A 16,064-nucleotide genomic window follows, 5' to 3' on the forward strand; every position below is an offset into this window, starting at 1 on the left:
CTCAATCTTGGCATCATTAACATCTTGGGCTGGTAAATTTTTACTGTGGATGGTTATTGAGTGCAATGTGTGATAGTTTAGCAGCATCCCTGGGCTCTACCCACTAGATGCCAGTAGCACCCATCCCCCAAGATGTGGCAACCAAAAATGTCTCCAGATGTTGTCTATTATTTCCTGGGGGACAAAATCGCCCCTGGTTATTTTGAGAATGACTGCTCCAGGTGATTGGCAATATGGTGTAATCAAAGGTGATGGTTTTTAGAATGAAAGAATGGGTTAGATACCAAGGACACTAATGAAAGATATTTCCCACAGGGAACAACCATTTGTCATTGCTCAGCACAACTGGTACATTTTCAGTGGAAGTAGGTCTCCTCAGAAGAAGATAGGTAGACTCCTCTTACAATTACATTTTTCTTAGAAACCATAAGATAGCTGAGTTCTAGACTTTTCTATCTATTTTGTTGGATTTGATAGTCAAGAGGCCATAATTCTTCTTTGATAGAGAACTCTGATTCTCTTTGAAGCATTAGCCCATGGACTTTAAGCTCCTATCCCTGACTCCAAAGATGGAACAGTGACACAGGGCCCTGAGATAAGCAGACACAGGGGAGGCTATCAAGAAACTCGAAGGAACAGCCCATCTGATGAAGAAGTCAGATGGAAAAAAGAAACAAAGAGAAAAAGGGAGAGAAACAGAGTCATGATGGGGTTATCTGTGCTCTGGAATCCTACCATGCCTGAAGCTCGGCCATCCTTGGATTCCTCAATTTGGTGAGACAACAAATTCATATTTTTGGCTTAGTTTATCTGAAGAACTGAGGGTAAGCCATATTGTTCAAGGAGAATAGCAGTCATCTAACAATATCCAAGAAGTGGCATTATAGAGTATAGAGTGAGCACTGGACATATAGAAGCAAACCTCAGATTTGGATCTAAGCCAAATCATGCATTCAGCTATTGATCATTTATCAGACTTTTATTAAGTACTTCTCATGTACTGGGCAGTGAACTACACTGGGGCCATAACAATGGAAAAAAAGATGGTCTTACCTGCAAACAACTTACATTCTAATCCTCAGCTGATGATGTCAACCTTGACTGTGTATTTGAATCACTTCAGGAAGTTTTTAAAAATGTCAGTGCCTGAGTTACATGCCAGACCAGTTAAATGAGAATTTCTTAGACACTAAGTAGTTGGTATTTACCAAGGTAATACTAATGATGTTTAGTGTTCTAATCCCATTTTACAGAAAAGAAAGTTGAGGCTAAATAACATGTTTAAGGATAAACCACTGGTGAGAGAAAGAGCTCGAATTTGAACCCAGATGAGGTCCCACAGGATTCCAGAGCATCCTCTTAATCGCTAAGAAATGCTATCATTCAAAAGGCACAGAAACACCACGGTATATTCAGTCTAATATTACTATGTACAAGCCAAGTTCATTTTCAGAATTCTCAGCTCTTCCTTTGTCTTCCCTGTTCCTGGCCTCCCCAATCCAAGCCTCTCACACACACACACCTTCTACATGCCCAGGCCTGACACATTTCCTTCTCTGTCCTATTTAAAATACTCCTTCCAGAAATTATCTGCTACCCTCACTTACAATGCAGAGTATGCATAAGTCATGGTGCTTCCTTATCCAGAGTCACACTTACGTCTTGAAATAGCACTGTCTGCCATGCAATTGCAGAAAGAACACTGGCTCTGGAATTAGAAACCTCAACTTTGTCACTTTAACTTAACCAGTTCTGTAGCTTCAGATGAATTACATAACCACTCTGAGCCCCAGTTTCCTCTCATGTAAAGTGGGAATAACACCTCTCTTATTGTGTGGTAGTGAAGATTAAACTGAAATATACTTACAGCATTTAACGTGGTGTCTCAAACACGGCAAACACCAAATTAATGGTAACTATTGTTATTACAATTTCTGGGTATTTGTATCGATTTTCATATGGCTGACTTTGTCAAAAGTATGTAAAAGTAATTAAAACACCCACTATCATCAATCACTTTCTATGTTCCTGAGATTGTCATCATTGCTTTACATGCATCTTCTCAGCTATTTCTAAAAGTAATTCTATAAAATAGGTGCTACCATTTTCCACATTTTATAGACAAGGAAACAAAAACAGAAATATACCATATAGCTTTCCTGTGAAAATATTAAAGATTTATGTAGTCTTTGTGCAAATTCCTTTAGGGTTTCCAGACCCAATTTCCAATAGAGGGGTGGTCCCCAAACACTACACCAAACAATTCTCTCAAACACCAGCAGGCTATCTGAGGATTCAACTCAATTCTGACACTACTTTAAGAAAGCAAGAGATTCTACAAGTTAAGGGTTCAGTCCTATAAGACGGTCTCCTACCCACAACTTCAGATGCCAATCCCAAGCCCCAGCATGTTGTTACTGTACTTTTTTATTTTAATATTTTATTTCTTTATCAGAGAGAGAGCGCACAAGCAGGCAGAGAGGCAGGCAAAGGCAGAGAGAGAAGCAGGCTCCATGCTAAAAAGGAGCCCTATGCGGGACTCAATCCCAGGACCTTGGGATCAAGACCTGAGCCGAAGGCAGCAGCTTAACTGAATGAACCATCCAGGTGTCCCCTGTTACTATACTTCTGACTGACGGGCTACAGATAGGATGTTCCGACAGCCACCTCTTTAAATTGAATTAATTTGCTAGAGTGACTCACAGAACTCAAGCAAACACTTATTTACATTGGCCAGTTTATTAAACACATGATAAAGGAGACAAATCAACAGCCAGATGAAAAGATACATGGGGTAAAGTGTGGGGAAAGAGTGTGGAGCAGACGTGCCATTCTCCCCCATATGTCTACTTGTTCACCATCCCAAGCACTCTGAACCCAGCCTTCAGGATTTTATGGAGGCTTCATTGCATAGTCATGATTGACTAAGTCATTGGCCATTGGCTGTTTCAATCTCCAGCCCTTTCTTCTCCTAGGAGGATGGGGTGGTGGGTGAGACTGAAAGTTCCAACCCTCTAATAAACTGGTTGGTTCTCCAGGCAACTGGCCCCTATCCTTGGGTAGGGTCCAAAAGTTGCCCCTAAAGTTGCCTTCATTAACATAACAAAACACATCTTTATTGCTTTTTGGTTTTTTTAAGATTTTATTTATTTATTTGACAGCCAGAGATCTCAAGTAGGTGGAGAGCCAGGCAGAGAGAGAAGGGGAAGCAGGCTCCCTCCTCAGCAGAGAACCCAAAGTGGGGCTCGATCCCAGGACCCTGAGATGATGACCTGAGTCAAAGGCAGAGGCTTTAATCCACTGAGCCACTTAGGTGCCGCTCTTTATTGCATTTAATACAAGAACTTCTAAGGGTTTTAGGAGTCAGGAATCCTGGAGGAAGACCAAAGATACAAGAAATACATGTTTGGTCATCTGATTGACCAAATATGTATTTCTTATAAATTACAATATTGCATAAATCCTAGAAGTTTCTTTTTGGGAACAAATATCTGCATTGCTCTTGCCACGTGCCAGGCATTTATTGTGACAGATGTTTGTGTACATTAACTCATTGGATCCTTACAACAACCCCACTCTACAAACAAGCAAACAGAGGCTCAGAGAAATCACATTAGTTGCCTAGGATGTGGTTAGAACCCTGGTCTGTCTCACTCAGAGCCCATATGCTTCTTTTTCCCTCCTAGATATGAATAAAAGCTTAATTAAAGGTTTTGCTTAATTAATAGTATATGTACCCAGGAAAAAGAGCTTCATTTGTGGGTCAACAAATTCCAACCCACCAGAGAAAGGATCTGATGATTTTATTTCCTTCCATCGCATTTTACTGAACTCAACACTCTTTCCTACTTTGCTTGGCCAGAAATTGGTACCTCTTCAGCAGCCCAGATTTCCACCCAGAAATGCTCCCTGACTCACTCAGCATCTCCTTTGTGAATCCAACCCCCTTTGCAAACACAAACTACCCTTCTCTAGTTTGAACTGGAAAGAGTTGCTCTATTTCAGAATAGAGAAATCTCCCTGCATTAAAAGAGAAATTCCGGCAATATATTCAAATAGGGTAATCAGCCCAAGTCTATCACATTGAATTAGTGGCAAAGATAGTTCCCATGACTTAATTAATTTTTCTATTATCAGCATTCATGCTCTTCAAGTGAATCTCATTTGCATATTCCCGTAGAGCATCATTATTTAAGTTTAAAGGCACTTAAAATCAAGTCACACAATTGTTATATGTAACTCAAATCAATGCAGGCTATTCAAAGAAAAGCACTGAATGGATATAAAGACTATCTGATAGATGTACCATTTTCAAACCTGCTCTATTTATGCCCACATCTCAAAAATGCCACTGAGCACCTACTATGTGCAAGATATTAAACAATGAATTTCACTTCTATGTGTACAGTTCATAGGAAACTATGCATTTGAAATACTGTTATTCTGTCAAGTTACTAATCTAAATTGTGTATATTTCCTGGTCATAGATAGTTTCCACACAGAAACATCTGGAAGCAAATTGAAGAATCCAATTACTCAGATCCAAGTGGGTATATCTGTTTCCTAGTAGCTGGATAATTGACTAATAGCTGGCTTCCTACAGATATAGCCCAAAGCTATTTTGACAAAGACAGAATGAAGTAATTGTTTTTCTTTTTAAAGATATGTGCTAAAAATAAATAAATAAATAAATAAGGATTTCTGCTAAGAAAAAGATCTTTGCAGACATGCTTGAAATTATGCAGGTAGCCACCAAAATAACCAAATTATAATTGCTATTTGGTCACATTGAGATGCTACATGAGCTCTCTGATTAATAGAACTGTGTAAAAAATATGTCAAGATATTACCATAATATTGTGTGATATTTTGCCTCTGGTAAATTTTCTGAGGCATTTCCTTGCCTATGCATGAGACAGCTAAGGAAAGGTAGTAATTTTCCAGGCATCAGGGGAAGCCAAAAAGAGGTTTAGATTTTGGACAATAGTGAAGGAAATTTTAAAACAATGTTTTGAGATCATTGTTATCTAAAAATCTAATGTTAGAACTTTTATTGTGTTAGCCTAATCTCTGAAACAAGAACATAAATTTAAACATTTGAAGTATACAATCATAAATTTAAACATTTGAAGTATAAAATCATAAATCATAAATCAATCAATTCTTTTAATACTCTTTCATTAATTACATCTGAGCCTTAGCCTCTCGAGACCCCTAGAATTCAAGGAGTCATCCTCATGAGGCTGATGAGGAAAGAAGGAAGACTGGGGAGGTGCTATGGGAGGAAGATGAAGGGCATAATGAGAATAGACATACCTCTCCTTACACTCAAAAGACACTTTGCTGTGTGACTCCATTCCCCTCTGTCAAACAGCTTCCCACACAAAAGCCATCTGTAAAAGGAAGGAGGTGACAAAGCAAATTGTTAACAGTATTCAGTGAAGTTCATCTCTGGCTTTATTAGGAAAGGAAATGGAAAGCAGAAGCTTAGGGGTGTCAGTCATTTCAAATGTGCTATTTGCCCAGATGATGGAGAAGACCTTGTTTACTTCGTCTGAGTTCATCCTGCTTCCAAAATCTGCAGTCCTTCTCAGGAGTTAATGTGTTTGAAGAATTGGAGTCACCCGGACATCTTATTGAAATGAAGGTTTTGTTTTGGTGTGTCTGAATTCTGCATTTCTTACAAACTCCTAGGTGATGGCTACTGCCAGCCCATGATCAATGCCTCAAGACCCAACACACCCAGGATCATTCCCTTCTGGTCTGGACTTCGCCCACACCCCAGCCAAGCTAAATCACTTGCTCGTTCTTAAATGTTATGCTCTGTTTTTTCTGACCCCTCCCCTAAAATTTCCCCATGACCCCCAAAGCATATGCCTCCAGCAGTAAGAGCAAAAATGTTTTCTCTTCTGCCATGCTGCCAAACAAATTTCAAGGGTAACTGTGCACATTTCTTCTTTCCCTAGTGGGACTTGCTGGCTCTTCTGCAGGCTGCTGGATGTTTCAACTCCTCCTCTCCTCCTCCTCGTCCCCTTCCTTCTCCTCCTCCATCTTCCCCTTCTCCTCCCCCTCTACCCCGCCCACTTTCCTTTTTCTCTTTTTCTTTCATTTGAATATTTAGTGAGGTATCTAAATGCCTGTGCTGAGGGTGAGAATTCTGGGATGAGCACAGCTCCTGCCCTCCTGACTTTCACAGGCTGAAGGAGGGAGCATTTGGAGAGAGCAGAGGTGTAGCAAGGTCAGTCGGTACAACACGGAGGGGCTCTTGCTGAGAAAGCACACACTGCTCTGGAAGGACTGAAGAACTGAGTTTTAAAGGAGGATAGGATTTTACATGGCTAAGAACGGAATGAATATTCTTCAGACAGGGGAAAGCAGAATCACCAGGACAGCAAGGAGGGAAGGAATGGCACTGTAGGTCGAGGGGAGCAGTGCCAGAGTGGAAGCTAAAGTCGCTTTGATTCCACTATTGAGATTCTTGAACATCTTCTCAAGTGCTCCAAGCCAGGACACACGCCTTCAATCCCTTTACTTGACAGAGTCTCCTTTGGAATTCTGGGCAATCACTTCTAGCTTCCTGAGACAAACCTAAAAGCCTTGAGCTGATGAAACACTGAGGTTACTTGCCTGGTTCTTGAGCACGGCTTAACCTATACTCGCATGCTCATTCATGTCTTCGGTAGCAGTAATTTCCATCTCCAATCTTTGTGTTTCTCCAGGAGCAGATTCAGAAGCAAGGGCTTGAGTACAAGTAGTTTCTTTGGGTTGTGACGATAAGCAAGACGTGGAGAAGTGAGAAAGGAAAAGGGAGACAAACAATACAGGGTGCATCAGCAAGCCAGTTACTGCTGTGGGTGACTGGAACTTCATCTCACTGGGAAGCCAGTGTGAACTAGACGTCTCTGCACTTCTACTCGTAGGACTAGGGATCTGGGGGGTGCTCAGACCTCCATTTCCCTCAGTCACTGGTGAGAGCTAGGGGTGGCATAGGTATCTGCCTCTGGCTCTTCTGGTAAGCCATGCATGGCAAGTGAGTCTCCTACAGCAAAAGAAAGCCCTCAGGCAAAGAAATGCAGGAGGTGGCTGTTGGAATTCTGGTGGGTGCATGCTGAGGTGGTGAAGTAGGGGTGCTGCCAATAGAGCTGCAGGTGTCTGCCACATGCCTCACAGGATCCAGGGCCAGATTTCCTTCCTCTTTGCCTACTCCCAGTACCCCTCAGCCCAATCTTCCTAGTGTCTGACTTTGTAGATTCAGTCCCATGTTTTGGGTTCTCGTCCAGTTAAAGCTTCCCTCCCCACCTGCTAGGGGAGTACAGTGCACACCAAAGTCCTCACTGAACATTGGTGGAATTTCTACCTGATGACTCAAATCCAATGGGCCTCCTCATGAATTTATTTTAACATGATCCTGAAATGAAACCAAGATGACTTTACATCAGGTACATGTTTTACCTATAGGTCAACATTTATATTACATCCTGGCTCTCTGGTGACTGATGAAACGTGAAAGCAATTTATTTTTGTCTCTAAGCCTGATTCAATGACATCACCGTGCCACACTCAGGAGGTTATATTACATTGCCTCTTCTCTGCCCCAGTTGTGCACAATCCTGCAATATTAGGGAGGTTTTGCTACAATTCCTAAGCCTTGAGTATATTTCCCTGGTGGTCTGCTTTTACGGGCTCTCTCTGGATCTTATTAATGGCATCAGGTTCAGGAGCTTGCAGTGCCAGCTGCAGGTTTTGCCTCCCTGTCCTTCGCTGATCTTGTATTAACAGAAAGGAGAACTAACCCCTCTGTCTTCACATTTGGAGCCTTGGATGGGCTAACACACCCACACAGCAGCCATATGACTCAGGCTCCACCAATCAGAACGTTCATTTCCTTGATCACTGTAAGTGGCCTCTCATGGGCATGTGACACATTCAGAACCAACAGAATGAAATGTGATGTTTGCTGGGACTATTAAGAAGATTTTTCCTTCCTTCTTCTGGACTTGAACCTGAGAGGATGGTGGCCTGCAAGTGCTCTCTGGCCATCTTATCGTTCAACCTGAGCCAGACGACAATGGTAACAGGAAGGATAGTAGAACCGAGAGATGGAGGGGAACTGAGACTGCATGACCAATGTAGCCGAGCCTCAAGCCAGGGGTCCTTCCAGCCTTAAAAGGAATATGCGAAAACAACATTTTTGATCATTTGGTTGGATTTTTCTGACACTTGCCCCCAAAAGATCTCTAACTGATACAGAACCCGAGAAACTTGGCTTGAAATCCCAGCTCTGCCTTTTATTACCTCTGTTTTTATTTTTATTTATTCATTTGAGAGAGAGAGAGCGAGAGAGAGCGCATGTGGTGGGGGAGAGGGGAAGGCAGAGTCACAAGGAGAAGCAGACTCCTTGCTGAGCAGAAACCAGGTTCAGGGCTCAATCTCAGGACCCTGAGGGGAAGGCAGCCACTTAACCAACTGAGCAACCCAGGTGCCCCAGCTAGCTCTGTTTTTGAAGTTCAGTTTCCTCAACTTTCAATGGAGATCAAATTTCCCCCAGATAAAGATATTGTGAAGATGAAATGAGCTGTACTCAAGCCCCTCTGCATGGTGTCTGCCCCCCAGTGCAGGAATATATGAAAACCTAACTCTCTCTTCCTTTCCCACTCGCTTCCCTGCATACCCCAACCTTCCCCAAGTGTGTCCCAGCCCAGGAGGGGTAAAGTTCTGCACATTGGCTTCATTCCCATAATTGATAAAATCAGAAAAAAGGAATGCACCCATGAAAACCCTGACATTGAAGTATCCCGTGACCACCATAAGACTCTAAGCGGAGGAGGGCAAGAGCTCCCAGCTGGCCTGAGGAAACTTCCGCCATCTTTGTGACTTGAATAATTCATGTGTCTATGTTGGGCCTCAGTTGTATTTTTCCAATGAGAAAAATAATATAGAGGGGGTATCTGAGGTTCCTTTCAGCTTAAAAATATTCTATATCTCATTTCCTGAAATGCCTCCTCTCTGTACTTGGTAAAGTCTAAAGTCCTGGCAGTTGGATTCAAAGCAGGGCCAAGACCTGGTGAGGCAAGGGGGAAGCCTAGGACAGAGTACACAAGAAGACACTTGCCCCTGGGTGCCAAACCACACAGCACAACTCTTAGAGTAAGTGCCTTCTTAAATTTTGCTTCCTGGGTACCAACCATGATCACTGTAGTCTCAGTCTTAATATGTTCCATGTATAGCAGACTTTGTATAGAATAGATAGAAACTAGATGCTGTGTTCACCATGGCTGGTTCTAACTACCTAATGCTGCTAAGTAATTTTGAATTTTGAGTTATGACCAGGAAACCAGATCCTTCCTGGACCCAAATGAAGACATTTCCTGACCTATGAATTAGGGAACACATTCGAAGGAACATGGACAGACTTATGAACCATATTGTGCTTAAGTTTTTAGTTTGAATTAGCATATGTGCCATGAACCTCCCTCAAACCCATTCTGGCTTTTGTAGCACATCACAAATGCCAGTATCACCTCTGCTCTTTATACAATGGTTTGGGGAGCTTCTTCATTGATACCAACCTATATCGGGCAAGTATATTCATTGAGCTCCTTAAAAACAAACAAAAACCTCTGATTTTGTTTTATTCTTTGACAACGTGCATATCGTGTAGCTTTGGGAGAGAAAAGTTGATGCTCCTTCATTTATGATGCGGTACATATGATTGAGCAAAAGACAGGTGCAAAGAAGGAATAGTCAAACACTGAGAATAGTGTAGGAATAATAAGACACAGGAAGAAAAGTCAGCGATTGGGTGGAAAGGGAGTCATTTTCAGACTCCATCTTTGATGTAGATATTCACACATAAATAAGTATACAAATGTAATTTGAGCAGTTGCCAAATATGGGGCACTTTACCCGTGAGTGACATCTTATTTAATGCTCACAATAAGCAAGAAGAAGTCGTTAGCTTCATTTTATATATAAGTGAACAAAGACTGAGCCCAGGTCAGTTTCTCAAGGTCGCAGGACTCAAGTGTGGTTCATCTATATTGGAAATGAGGTTTCTCTTACTTTAAACACCGCTTGCTCCTTTTCACCATTCTGCAAAGAGTCAATGTGATTTTAATTGACTGCTTGCCCTTTATACCCCTTAAAGTTCTAGTGTTCTTGGTCATCAGCTAAGTTGTGAGGGGAAGAAGTTTTAACTCTTTGGCCACTGAAGGAGATAGTGTTAATAGTCTGCTTCAGTAACAATAGAACCCTTTTGGAGAATTAGGCTTCTGATTTCATGCCTGCATTTCTAGCAAAGTGTCACGGCTGTGACTTTGGCCATGTTCGTAACAGAGGTCTCAGCATTGGGGTGTCCACAGCAGCCCCTGCAAGATCCTAGAGGCATACCAAGGCTTTCTCCTCCCTCTCCCCACACCTAATGTGTCAGTAACAAATATCTTACTGATAGCTCTGAATTTATCTCTAGGAGAGAACATCTTCCCAGTTACTGTCTCTTTATGGAAAGCAGCTTCACAAGTGGAGTTGCCGGTTGCATTACTAACCCAAACTCAAAACTAATCCAAACTTCAAACAGCTATCTGAAGGAATTGCTCCAACGATGCTGTACCTGCTATTTTATGGTCCTTTGAAAGGGCATCTGTTTGTGAGAAGCACAAGTAATGTCATTTAGTTCCTCTCAAACGCCCAACAGTGGATGAAGAATCATCAGAGGAGAAAGTGAGCAGTTCTTGGAACAGGGAATTGTAGGAAACAATTACAGCTACTGACTGTACCGGTGCTGGCTCCCTCAGAGGGACAGAGGGATGACACTGGCTCCTGTCCAGGGCAGACGTTGATCCTTCCTAGTCTTAGCAAGATGGGTATAGGCAGAGTGAAACTAGATACCTAAAGTAATGGGGACCATTCTGGGGTGAATTTTGCTTAACGCTTAAACATAGAAGATTTCCTTCATTCCAGACTTCTTGTGTGGTGTGGATATTCACATGAAAATGAGTCCCTGATATGTAATGTAATACATGGAATATCTTTTGATATTGAATGCCTTTTAAAATTGATGTGATCTGTTAGGTATTATCATTTGACTTTTACAGCTTGCCAAACCTCAATAGTCAGTTTTGATTACTCCTTTTAGCCCATTTGTCGTGACCAATATATTGTATTTGTTAGTTTCACTCTTCCCCATCAAGTCCACCCAGACCATGAACCCTTGAATACTCCATCACATACTCAGCTCAGTGAGCCTTTGTGATTCTTTGGGTCCCTAGCACCTGGCATGTAACTGATCCTTAATAAATGCTTGTTTATTGTTGGAGGCATTGATTTTGCAAACTGATCTCCAGCTAACTTCATGTATGATTTCTATCAATTTCTTAATATCTTCTCTTACAGAAACTAGGGAACATAGTCAATAAACATTTTACATATATGTGTGTGTTATACATATGTAATATATATAATCTGTATGTGCGTATCCATACGTGTATGTGTGTATATGATATAATATGTAAAAGTATACATATACGTAAAATGTGTATACATATATACATATATAGTTATATGTATACACACACACACACAAAATTCCAGGATGGCCCAATCCTAAACTGTGAATAAAAAAAGTTAGTCAGTTGGTCTTTTCACTCTTTTTTTTACCTATTTTTTTTTTCTATTTCTACTTTAACTCTGCCACTAGCAAGCTATCTGTCTACTGGTTTATAGCTTTCCTTTTCTGCCATAAGTTTGCTTGTGCTTTATATTTGTTTCTAGGGATTTTTTTCTGCTCTGACTTTTTACCTAATGGAGAGAGAAGCAGAACAGCCAAGTTTTCAGAGGAAAGGTAGAGAAAGAGGGTAAAATATCAATTAAAACATGAGAGACAGACTGGCATGATCTCTGCTAAACTAACTTTGCATTTATGTGTGTCTCCATAGAAAACAGAGAATTTGGTGTCAGGTGTGGGATGGCTATAAGTTGGGTGAGGCAGAAGTGGGGGAAGTGACCTCATTATAGATTGTTTCTGAAGGGGCTACAAGGGTGCACCAAACTCATGGTTCACCCTGAAACCCCATAGTATTGACTGGTTCCTGGGACTTTTCTCTTCTTTCTAAAGAAAACTGGCCTGGCTGAGTTCTTTATTGCCAATCTCCCCCAATTTTTGCCTTGGTTCCCACCCATATGCTAAGCCTGGTTGTGCAGACCCCCAGTTGATTATGACAGCCAAGCAGTTGCTTTCCAATAAAGTCTTTGCATGCCTCAGTTGTCTGGAGTCTTGCAACCAAGAACATTTACAGATGAGAACACTAAGAGAGATTTTTAAAAAATCTGGCAAGAGTCACAGTTGCAGGCAGCACTGCTGTGATTCAAGCAAGACTATAGGGCTCCAGAGTCCAAGCTCTCAATCATACCCAACGTTGCCTGCTTCCCCCACCCCCCTAAAAGTATATAGACTTTTTTAGAAAAAGTTTCTGCAGGGTCTAGTAAGGTTGCATATATGTGTATTCTACAACCCAGAAATTACACTCTTTTTTAAAGTAAACTATCCCCAATGTGGGACTTGAAGTCACAACCTCAAGATCAAGAGTTGCATGCTCTACCAACTGAGCCAGCCAGGCGCCCTCAGAAATATCACTCTTAGGTGTGACAGATTACAAAAATCAGTGCAATGTTTTGCATATCCTCCCATCAAGAGATAGAGTTTATTCTCCCACTCTATGATTCTAGCATGGTCTTGTGATTTGTTTTGTCCAAGCAAGTAAGTGAAGTTGTGCCAGTTCTGAGCCTGGGCCTCAACAGACCTCACAGTTTCTATTCTTGCTGCTCCTAGAACCCTGACATCTTAGGTGTAAGCCTGAAGTAGACTGCTGGAGGAGAGAGAAAGACCAGGTATAGCAGCTCGGTTACTTGAGAATACCTTGCAAGGTGATCATAAAAACATGCAAGACCCAGCTCAAACCAAGAGGGTCTGAGCTCAAACTAAAGTGCCAACCCATAGAATTGTGAGCTAAATAAATGGTTGTTGTGTTGTCACTAACTTTTGAAGTAATTTCATGCAGCAAAAACTAATTTGATAAATATCTTAGGGATATCTATCCATCTATCTATCTTCACAGATAAGGGTGTGTGTGTGTGTTATATGTGTGTATATATGTGTGTATATGCTATATATAGTGTATATATATATAGTATATATATGTTATACATGAATAGTATATAATAGTGTATATATAGTATATATGTGTGTGTATATACACACACTTAAACAAAGAGATAGGTATAAGAATGTTCATAGAAGCACTGTTTATAATAGCAAGAAATATGAAATATTGTGTGCCTGGGTGGCTCAGTCTGTTAAGCGTCTGCCTTTGGCTCAGGTTATGATCCCAGGGTTTCTTTTTTTTTTTTTTTTTTTAAAGATTTTATTTATTTGACAGAGAGAAATCACAAGTAGACGGAGATGCAGGCAGAGAGAGAGAGAGGGAAGCAGGCTCCCTGCTGAGCAGAGAGCCCGATGCGGGACTCGATCCCAGGACCCTGAGATCATGACCTGAGCCGAAGGCAGCAGCTTAACCCACTGAGCCACCCAGGCGCCCGATCCCAGGGTTTCAATAAGAAACTAATTGAGAGAACCCTTAAATTGCATGCAAATTGGAAGTCTTTCAGAATATAGGTACAATTTCAATACTAAAAGCTCGGGTCACCAGTAATATGAAATTTCCCCCTTTTCCTAGACATTGAACAATCATGTGCTGAAATTCATGAAGATGCACATTTTTACAAAACAGGAGAGATTAAGATCGAAAGTGGTAGTTCTCAACTCCTAGGCAGGAGTACTCAGCTCCAAAAATATCTACCTTCTCCTTCCCACATGGGTATAGATACCATTGAAATATAAGCACAAAAGTCATATAAAAATGATGACTTAAGTGTTTGGGAAAATTGATTTGCTAATACTTTCCTGAGTTAAATCTTCCCCCCAAACTACAGGCTACCCCAAGGACCATACCAGCTCAATTGTGCCTGTGGCATGGCTAAGGTATGATGAGAAGGACCTGAAACATGTTCAATTTGTTCTCCGTTATCACCAGTCAGAAAAGACACTCTTCCTGAGGAAGTAGTGATGGGATGAGAAAGCTCAAGAGAGCTACCACCAATGGAAACTTCTCACACAGAAACGGGGAAGTGGTACTTAAATATTCCCCACCAACCAAGCAGGATTCCCAAATTCTGTTTGTAGCCTGATAACTCATTCCCCATAAAACAATATGAAGTGTGCTAGCCCTCTGAACCTTATTCATGACCCAGTAGAAGGCTGTGTGACAGGTTCTGTGGAAGCTCTGAACCCCTATGCAGTGTTCCTCCTCCTGGTGGCCCCAGTGAATGCTGATAGAAATGCAAAGACAGCCATGGTTAATAAATACATAAGTAGGTCTGAGCCTCAACAGCAAGGCACAAAAAGAAACAGGGAGCATGAAATAAAGCTGCTTAGGATTCTGCTGACTGGTCTGAGGTAGAAATGGTGCTGGTGGATTGTACATACACTCTTTCTGTCAGAGTCTGAGAGGCTCAAAGGGATTGTTCTGGAAAATCCCGAAGTAGTTATAAATTTATGGTTGCAAGTATTCTGTTGTTAATACGCAATTCTAGCTCGGTTTTAGAATTGAGTATTTCAATTCAATTTGAAAAAAAGACTATGAAACCCAAGAAGCACATCAATCCTTTATAGTATAATTACATACTCTTCTGTGGCTTTGTTCTAGGACTCTAAAGGGGATACATATACATACATGTATTTGTTCTGTGAATTTATATATTTATGTAAGCGTATCACACAATGTCAGCTGCTAAATTGTCCTATGTAAAGTGTTTCTCTTTAAATATCAAAAGTTCTTAAATATCAAAGGTTTTACATTTTAAAACTTTCTAAGCGAATTCTTTGAATTATTAAAAGAAGCTTCTGAAGAAAAAATTAACCTTTTCTTAATTTTATCATGAACATAGATGGCTCTGGGATGAACTTGGGTTATTGAAGTATTTAGAGATAATTGCCCTTTCTTGTAATGGCCTGTCCATGCTTATAATTTCTTTGTTGCCGTCAGCTATTTGACGTTTTAAAGATAAAATTTACACACAGTGAAATACACAGACCTTAGTGTTTAATTAAGTTCTGGTAAGTATTACACCTGTGTTAGCGCCCAATCAAGACATAGGACATTTTTATCTGTACGGAGTCCCCTCGTGTCCACTCCCAGTTAAGCCCCACTCTCTCTGTAGGCAACCACTGTGCTGATTTTCATTCCACAAATTAACTTTGCCTATTCTTGAATTTCATAAAAATAGAATCAACAGTATGTAGCACTTTATGTCTAGCTTCTTTCACTCAACGTAACATTTTTGAGATTCATCCATGCTGTTGCATATATCTGTGGTTATTTTCTGTATTGCTGATTAGTATGCCATTGGTAGAATAATTGCAATATGTTCTTCCATTTCTCTTATTGATGGATAGTTGGGTTATTTCCTTTTTCCTTATTATGAATAAGGCTATACTAGATGTTTTTATAAAAATCTGGAATTCACATATGGAAAAAACACTTGGGCCCTAAATCACATGCAAAAATCAGTGTATCAATTATAAAATTAAATGTAGCAGTTAAAACCATAAGGCTTCTAGGGGAAAAAAGAAATATAGAATATCTTCATGACCTTGGAGCAGGCAAAGATTTCTTAGATACAACCTAAGAAGCACTCAACATCAAATAAAACTTGATAAATTATACCTTGTGAAAGGTATTTGTTGTGAAAATAAAAGCTCATCAAAACAGACAGTTTACAAATTGAGAAATTATTGTCAATGTGTTAGAGGCACTGAAATGCACTGACAATTCATTTGTCAAAGGAATTGTATCCTGAATAAATAAAGAGTTCTGCATATCAACAATAAGAAGACACACTAGTCAAAAGTTGACCGAAGATTAGAAAAAACTTGAAAATAGAAGATATGTGAATGGTCAACAAATACACAGTAGTTACATACATACAACAAATACATTAGTTGCAAGGGA

The sequence above is a fragment of the Mustela nigripes genome, chromosome 3 (genome assembly GCF_022355385.1).
Source record: "Mustela nigripes isolate SB6536 chromosome 3, MUSNIG.SB6536, whole genome shotgun sequence".
NCBI classification, from domain to species: domain Eukaryota; kingdom Metazoa; phylum Chordata; class Mammalia; order Carnivora; family Mustelidae; genus Mustela; species Mustela nigripes.